The sequence below is a fragment of the Aythya ferina genome (assembly GCF_964211825.1).
Source record: "Aythya ferina genome assembly, chromosome: 2".
NCBI classification, from domain to species: Eukaryota; Metazoa; Chordata; class Aves; order Anseriformes; family Anatidae; genus Aythya; species Aythya ferina.
In genome coordinates, this window is record NC_140297.1 from 43,745,269 (window position 1) to 43,753,660 (window position 8,392).

The window sequence follows — 8,392 nt, forward strand, 5'->3', positions numbered from 1 at the left end:
TGTCCATTAGTGATACAACTTCAATGAAATGATGCCTTTGACCTCTAAAGGAGATTTTGTCTTCAGTTCCTCGAGTTACTGTCTGAGCCACTGGAGGGCACTGGTGGGTAAGTGACCAATTTCACCTGTTTCGCAGTTACTTTTCTTCCCATCTATTTCTGAGTCTCCTTAGGTTCTTGTATGCTGGCAACTGTCTTACGCTGTGTTCATAGTATATGAAGATAGTTACAGTTCAGCACCGGCTGCATGCATTGCAGATCCACTGGAAATGAGAAAACAAGCTTGCAATAAAACACCAAAACCTTCCTGCCTCTGCCCAAGGCCCTGTCTTGCCAAGAGCTGCCCAGTACAGGGCTATGGCCACTGCCTCAGTCATGGACAATACAGCCTGTGAGATCTTTCAACATCACTTGAGGTGAAATCATTAAATTCTTGTTGGCGTTTTCTCACCTATAGCTCCAAGTCTCATAGAGAGAGCAGTCGCCAAGAGATAGGTGAGCTGCAGCTGCTGGCGGAAAGGTTACATAGCTTTTAAGTACATCAGCCTTGTGGTTGTGAATGTGGATGTGAGCTGTCTTTGGATGGACAAATGATAACCAGACACCATCTCCTGCATTAGCTGAAAACTCCTCACTAGCTGTCCACGTGAGACAAGGGCTACAGCTGTCAGTTCATGCTTTGTTTTGTTTGCTTAGTGGTTGCTCTTTTATGAGTTTTTTTGTGAATGAAGAGAACTCAGTTCCATAGACACTGCTTGGCTGTGGGGCACTATACTATAAAAGAGGCATGGTTGGGGTTTTATAGGTGAACAGAATAATGCACTGTCTACCTGAAAGCCCACCATAAAATGAGAGCAATGTACTATTTCCTCATTTACACACAGGGATACTGAGACGGGTAAAGATGGTTGCCCAGCAATCCTGTGACAGGATGCATTTTATTCCTAATTTTAAGTCAGTTTCAGCCATTAGGTCATTTCTCATTGTACTTGTAGCTCAAAATTGTATTTATTTTAAGGGTGCATGAAATCAACTGTAGAATAAATATGTAGGTGTCCAAAAAGCACTGTCTAAACTCTAAATCTGAGTAAACAAGAAGGTAAAAAACATCACAAGAGAATTAGGATGGATACATTTCTGTCATAGGGGCATTATCTTCTGAAGGGATAATGTTTTCTCACTAGGTCATTGCTTACAGGACTTTATTTGTTTTATTTTTTTTAATTGTCTGATGGTAAATAACACACAAGCTGGCTCTGAGATACTGGAAATGTGACAGACAAGAAGTCACTTTGAGGTGGGCTCTGCTAATGCTTGTTCATGATGCTCCCACCCTGGATTCAATTGTAAAGCTGGAGTCACATGAATGAAATACATAGATATCACAGGGGCTGGCTACTGCTGAGATAAAACATTGTCCTGTTACATGTAGCATTTCATATTATTAATGTAAAATTATTTCTCTTCCATCTGGCTCCTGGTCACACTGAGTTCTTCTCCCGTGATTTGTCATGAGCTGATGGAAATCTGAGCATGAGAAGCTAACGCTTTGATTTTGAATAATGGATGAGAAGAGTGTCTGCCTTCAATCCCAGCATGTGCAAAGGAGCTGGATCTGGCATTTGTACGAAATGAAACCTAGTTCTCTTCTCAGTCTGCTCTGACTTGATTGCAGATTCCTGCTGATGTCCTTTGGGTGTGGACTTCCAAATACTCCTGATCCTACAGACTGGTCCTGCTCCTACTGAAAGCAGCTACAGAACTGAACTTTAACGGGAGGACAGGAGGGTGAGACCCAGCAGAACAGTGGTGTTGTCAGTTCCCAATCTCTAAATTAGATTCACCTCTTTATTATGTTTACCTATTGCCTACAGTATCTATTTTAGAGAGATACTGTAGAGGTTAGTTGTAGAGAACATTGAGAACCAGATGTTGCTTATTTCAATAAGTTATTAGAAACAGCATGAATTACAGCTTTTAAATGCATGCCCTTCTTGTAACTCACGCCAGTTAAGCACAGTTCTGGCATGTGAGCAGTCTGTATTGTTCAGATGGGTACCTGCCAAAGGCTGCTCGGTGCAGTGCATATTGCCCTCTGTGATCTTAGCTGCTTGCTTGTGATCCTAGCAGCTTGCTCCCTAGGCCTTTTCTTGAAATCTGTTCCAGTTTCCTTCTCTTCCTTACAGAACTGCACCTCTACATGCTAATTTGTAGGGACCCTTAAGAAGGGCTCTTCATATGAAAAGGTGGGTGAGTGTACACGAACATGCATACGGGCTAAACTCTACAGGTAAGCCCCTACCTGCCATTTATTGAAAGTTTGTGTGTGTAAGAAATCCTTGCAGGGGGCTGTGAATTTTGCACAAGCTTTCAGAAAGGCCACCAGGACGACCTGTCTTCAGCTGTCCTTGCACGAGATGTATTCATCTGCTCATTCATAGCTTCTTGGCTGTGGAGCTAATGCGTAGATCTCTTCCAAGCCATCCAACAATCTCTGCTAGGATGGCAGTAAGACAGTTTGGGTTAATTGAAAACATGGCTACTATTTTAAGAGAATATAGTATTATAAATATGCTGCAAGTCTCTGACACTCTGAAATGCCACGTTTGTACAAATAAGGTATATACCATGTTCTGGTGAAAATTAAGACATTAACTGAGCTAGTTTGCCTATTCTTTCTCCAAAGCCAGCCTTACTGTAAACCCCATTTTAAAAATTGCTAACTCTTTCTTCACATTCTTTGTACAGGAATATGCTCCAGTTTTTAGTGGGATGGATTCTTCGTGAACATTTTGTGTTTAGAGGACTTAGGGAATATCTTGCATTTTGGTTATGAAACACAGGCAAGTGGTAGGCTCAGAAAGCACAATGTTGGGGGTTTTTAGATTGCTCTTTTCTTTCTGAAGGGTGGAGAGGATTGGAAAGCAAGCCAAATCCGGTAGCAAGCACTGGCAAGGTTCCTGATATATGTAAATTGTAATATGGAAACGTTTATGAAGCATTAGATAGTATCTAAAATGCAAACTTCAAACACAAAAGTATGTTCATCAGCTTCTCAGTGACTGCGAGCCAGTTTGTTTTTTTTTTTTACCATGCTGTTCTTTGTGGTACCTACTTTGTATATGGTTGCATGAAGAAATAAATCAACATATATTGAATGTATGATTTTGCAGGCTCCATACTCACTGGAAAGTGAGCTGCTATGTGTTGTGATAACTGAACAGAGCCAGCCTTGGCTGTTCTTGTGCTTTGGGTTAAAGCCCAGTTTTGGTACATGTTTTTACTGGGGCATTTAAACCCAAATTAGAAATTTCTCTACTTTCTGCATACCCTGCAGAGTTGCATTTGAATGTGACAGATGCTTGTGCTGGTGGTGGTTTTTATGTAGACCTCATCTGCATCATTTTCTTCAGACTTCAAATTAGGTGGTAATTGCAGGAGCACTAGTCATGCCAGTCTTCCCTTGTTCGTGCTTTGGCTTATCCTCTGATTTTCTTCTTCATCTGCATTTTTTCAAGCTCTAGGCTACTACAGAGAAGGTATACCTTCAGTCTTATGTTTGGTGCCCAGTAGAGAAACTAAGTAAAAAATCTTCCAAACTATTATATGCTTAGGGACATGGTTTAGTGGGTGACTTTGATAGCAGAGTGATGGTTGGACCAGACTATCTTGAAGGTCTTTTCCAACCTTAATGATTCAATGGTTCTGTACTGTTGGTTTTAATCCTTCTTACACTTGCATCTTGCACCCTGTTGTGTCTGTTATGTTTACTATTGCCATGCTCATTCAAATAACTTTTTTTTTTTTCCTGAGATTTTGTCTGGTAGAGAATAGGGGAAGAGACCAGGTGAAACCAGTGCAGGAGCTGGTAAGGCAACATGCGCTGAAATGCAGGAGTCAAGCCAAAGCTCTTGGAGAGTTGATTCAAGCCCCTTTTGGCCTGTCATCCTGCATCAGGCACAACTTCACAGTAACTGTGCAAACATGTGCTCTTCAAAACTAAGACCTGGGAAATGTCTCCTCAGGAATTTAGCAGCTGCTGAAGTGCAAGAGAGGTTTCACAAGCACACTCAATACATCAAAATGCACAGAGATACAACGACTGCTGTTGAGTTCCTCGTCCCTTCCATGTATCACTCTCCAAGCAGTATATGGAAAACTCTTGAGATTAGAAAAATATGCTGTTCATGCACTCTAGACAGGTTATACAGAGGAAATATGCACTTCATTCACTTCACGGTGGGCTCAGGAGAGTTCAGAAGAATGTAGATACTCATGAGAAAGGCTGGCAAGAAGTGGTCAGAGATTTGCAACCTCTTTGGGGTAAAGGCCCCCATTCTTTTTTGCACACACTGCATTTAACAAGTGAGAAATAATTAGAAGTGTTAGCTACCTTTCCATCAGCTCATGGTTGTCTTGGAGCTAAGTAAGCAGGATTCAGTCTAATTAAGTAGCCAGGGATGGACTCTTGAAGCAAAGCTCCTCAAAATTGTCTTCCTGAAATTGAGATAATTTTCTTCCCTCTCTTGAAATTGCAGATTCAGAGCTAGAAGGGGAAGCCCCAGTAAGAGCAAGGTACCGTAGCCTGAGCTGTTACAATTTATATGTGATCTTAACAATCAAATGATTATAATGGTATCAAGGAGCTGTGGCCTCGTGGTACCAGAGGCTGAGGTTAAATGATAGAAATTGAGCAGAATGCTCTGGGGACACTCCTGGTGCATTTTTAAGTCAGTCTTGTGGGTTGGCAGTCCTGCTGGTTCCTTCCACATGAGAATGTGTGCTATGGGCAAGCTCTCCTCTAGTGCAACACCAGCACAACTGGTTTTCCTGTTGCCATTTTAATCAATCTGACAGTGAAGAGTAGGGGACTTGGTTACGTGCTTTGTGAATTATCGCACGTTATAGTGATGGGGACATGAAAAACACTTACGTGAACTGGTTGCATTTAGATAGAACCTGTCATGTCAGCATGGGAGCTGAGTAAAAGGACCATCCAAGGACTGGCGAGCAGATACTGAGAGGTTTAAACATCTCTGCACTTCATCTGGGCTGTTCAAAGGATGTTGCTGGGATTGCTGACTGTGCTGAACATGTCCCAACGACCAGGTGACTTCCTTCCCCAGGACTGCTTGCTGTCTACCTGCTTCTGTGTGTTAAATACAGCTTTTAAAAGAAGGAGGTGTGTGCATGTGCACAGACATCACTTGAACAGGGAAAATATTTGATTTTCAAGTCTGCTTTCAGTTCTGAAGTATTGCAGTGCTAACATAAGATTTATACTCAGTGCGGTGTTCTTGAGCTTAATCAGTCACAAGTCTTCGTTCAGCTAGACAGAGTTTTGGAAAGATTATTTTGTTTTTGAAAGTGTTGTTTGTCTTGAGATGATTAGCAAAATATATTGAAATCCAGTAGGCAGATCTCAAGAAACAGCTGACTTTTCTATGCTGATCTTCACAATATGGATTAGGAATGTTAGGTTGGCAATTTTTTATATTTTGTAGAGCCTTCAAGCAAACACAGCCTAGTGGAGTTCATCTGCTTCTGTTAGAATCACTGACTGATTATAATGCATTAATGCCTTTTTCTAGCACAGCTTATGTCAGGGGACTTACAGGGTACACACGACAGGGGAAGGGCTGCTTCTCTGTGTAGTATTAATGGCGAAAGTACAGCTCTCTCTGCTGCTTCTCTTATGGCTGGTGCTTGCTAGAAGTTATTTTCAATCGCATTAATTCTGTTTATGAAAGCCTGAGGACTACTGGTGTCTTTTGCAAGGCAGGGATACATACAGAGCAAGTACTTGGGGGATGTAGTCTTTCAAGTCCTCCCTGTCTTCGATTTCCCAAAATTTGCAGGTGTGCTTGAACCTTATTACTTGCACAGCACTGGAGGCAGACTGTGGGCCTGCTGCCCCCACGTTCCCCTTCCCTAGTGGTTGTGCATGCTCACAGCATTTTGAGCTCTTCTGAGAAGGCACAATTAGGTATTTGACTTTGTAGTACAGGTACCTTCACCAGCATCTTTTCTTTTTCCTTTTCTCTGTGTGTTTTTCTCTTTCTGCTGGTTGCCTTACATTCAGTTGGTTTACAGAGGGGATTAGTTTGCAGGCTGTAGAATTTCAGCTGTAAGTAGTTTTCTTAAATCCCTCCTGTTTTTATTAGATAGATATCTTTAAGTACTCCCATAAAATATCCCAGTGTTATATATCGTTATTGATGAAGGTAACTTATTAAAGCCTGCATTTTAGCGCTGATAAATTTGTGTAATCCCATTACTTGTATTTCTCTTGTTGGTGAATTATATCAAGAAATCTTGCACTAATGAATTCAGACAGTCCATAAAAATAGGCTTCTAGCACAAGAAGGATGATTGTATGCAGGAAATAATCACAGATTTCATCACACCAATAACTGGTTTGAATAAATCCTTGCTACCTTTGATATTTTTCCTTGTACTGTCTGCTTGAACAATGAATCACAAAAATACGATCTTCCTGATTAGTACTTCACTGAAATAATAATCACAACACCACTTAAAAAGATAGCACAGGACTTTGATGCATGACCTTCATTTGCACACGCTGAGACAGTTTGGTTCCTGAGCCCCTGATTGAATCCTTATGAGGAAGGTGAATAAAATAACATTTGATTGGCATATCAGCCACGCTGCTTCTGGGAGATGATCTGTTTGGTATGTTCAGTGACTTAAAAAAAAATAAAAAATAAAAAATTGTCCAGGTCTAGGAGACATTCCTTTAACTATATGGATATCTAAATACCCCCACCACAGCAAGTACTGCCAGTGGAGTCTGAGCATTGTTGAACATTTATCCCAGCCACCCTCAAAGTCCATCGTAAACCAAACTTCTTAGTTGTGAGGTGTATAGGGATGGTTATGTCACAACAAATCTTGTGTCAGAACTGTCTCGTAGTTAATGCTAAGTCAGACATTCATAAATATATGATGGATTTAATTAACGTCACTATTACTAATTAGAGCCCCATCCATATCAGCGCATCCTCTGCGTACTCCAAATCTAATAACACGATCCAGAGTGCTGTGCCAATTCACATTAAATTCACATCTAAATACCTAGGTAATGAGGCTCCCCTCAACAGACAGGCTGCATTTGAGCTATACTGTGGGCATTTAGTAAAATCCTTCTTGGTATGTTTCTTCATGGTTCAAAGAGCTTACATAGCCTAACCCCCATCGGCTCTTCTCCCGCTCTCCTAAAATCCCCGACTGAAAACCTTTTCTTCTGCAATCTCTTTTCTCTCGCTGATCTAGCAAAGAAGCATTATCCGTGCTCAGTAGCTAGTTAGTAGGGTGATAAATGACTTGACAGGATAAGCTTTTTCAAGACATGTCATAAATGGGATAAGCCTTTGTTCTGGGGAAATTCCAGCGCCTCCAAAACGCAGCCTGTCACCCAGCCCTGCCTGCTCCGTAGGCCGGTCTGATGCAGCATTCCTGCACGGTCCAAAGCCTGCAGTTTTCAAAGCAGACTAAGTGAATTAGGAAATTTAACAAAGTGAATTTTCTGATTCCTTTAAAAAACCCGGCAACATACTTTGTTCCCCCCAAACGTGCACAGCCATAACAGACAAATCGTTCTGTCCTCTAAATCCCCTGTTTCTCTTGCAGTAGCTGTTTTCAGGAACCTAGAACAGAAGAATGCTGGAAGTGCCTTGCATCACTGCACTTATTTTATTTTATGAACTGGCACAAGACTTAGCAAGTATCAGCAGCTTTGCATGCTGCTTTTATGCATATCTGCTTTGAAAGCATCCAATAATTATTTATACACATAAGAAGTGTGCAATGTATTCACAAATACCGGTGCATGCATCTCTGCTCTACTTTGAGTTAAACTTGCCACTGTTCTGTGCTACGGAGATTTGTTTCTTTTCTTTTGTTTCGGGGCTAAGATTGTTCTACGGGTACAAATAACGGGGTCATTTTGTTCTTTGTGTTTATATAAATGCTTTGGCACTGGTCTACTTGCAAAGATAGAATGCTGATTTGAAAATGCTGATACCATATCTCTGTCACTTGAGATTTCAGTCCATTATGCAGTCTAATGTGTTCCTGTGTTAATTTTTTTTCTCTTCTTATAAGGGCTAGACGTTAAATGTCTTTATCCCGTACAGAACGGCTGTGTAAGCCAGTATGAAGAGCTGAACAGGACAGTAAAACATCTGCCTGCATTACTCTGCCTTCTACTGCTGTGTTCTCCAAGACTTCGGTCAGTCTCTTGCCAGGGTTACTGTTCTCTCCTGCACTTCTGCTCCCTAAAACTGGGCATTTACACTCTGTTACCTCTCCCCAGCCAGCTGCCACCTTTCTCAGCAGATCCTTTAGTCACAAAACAGGACTGTCTGGGCATT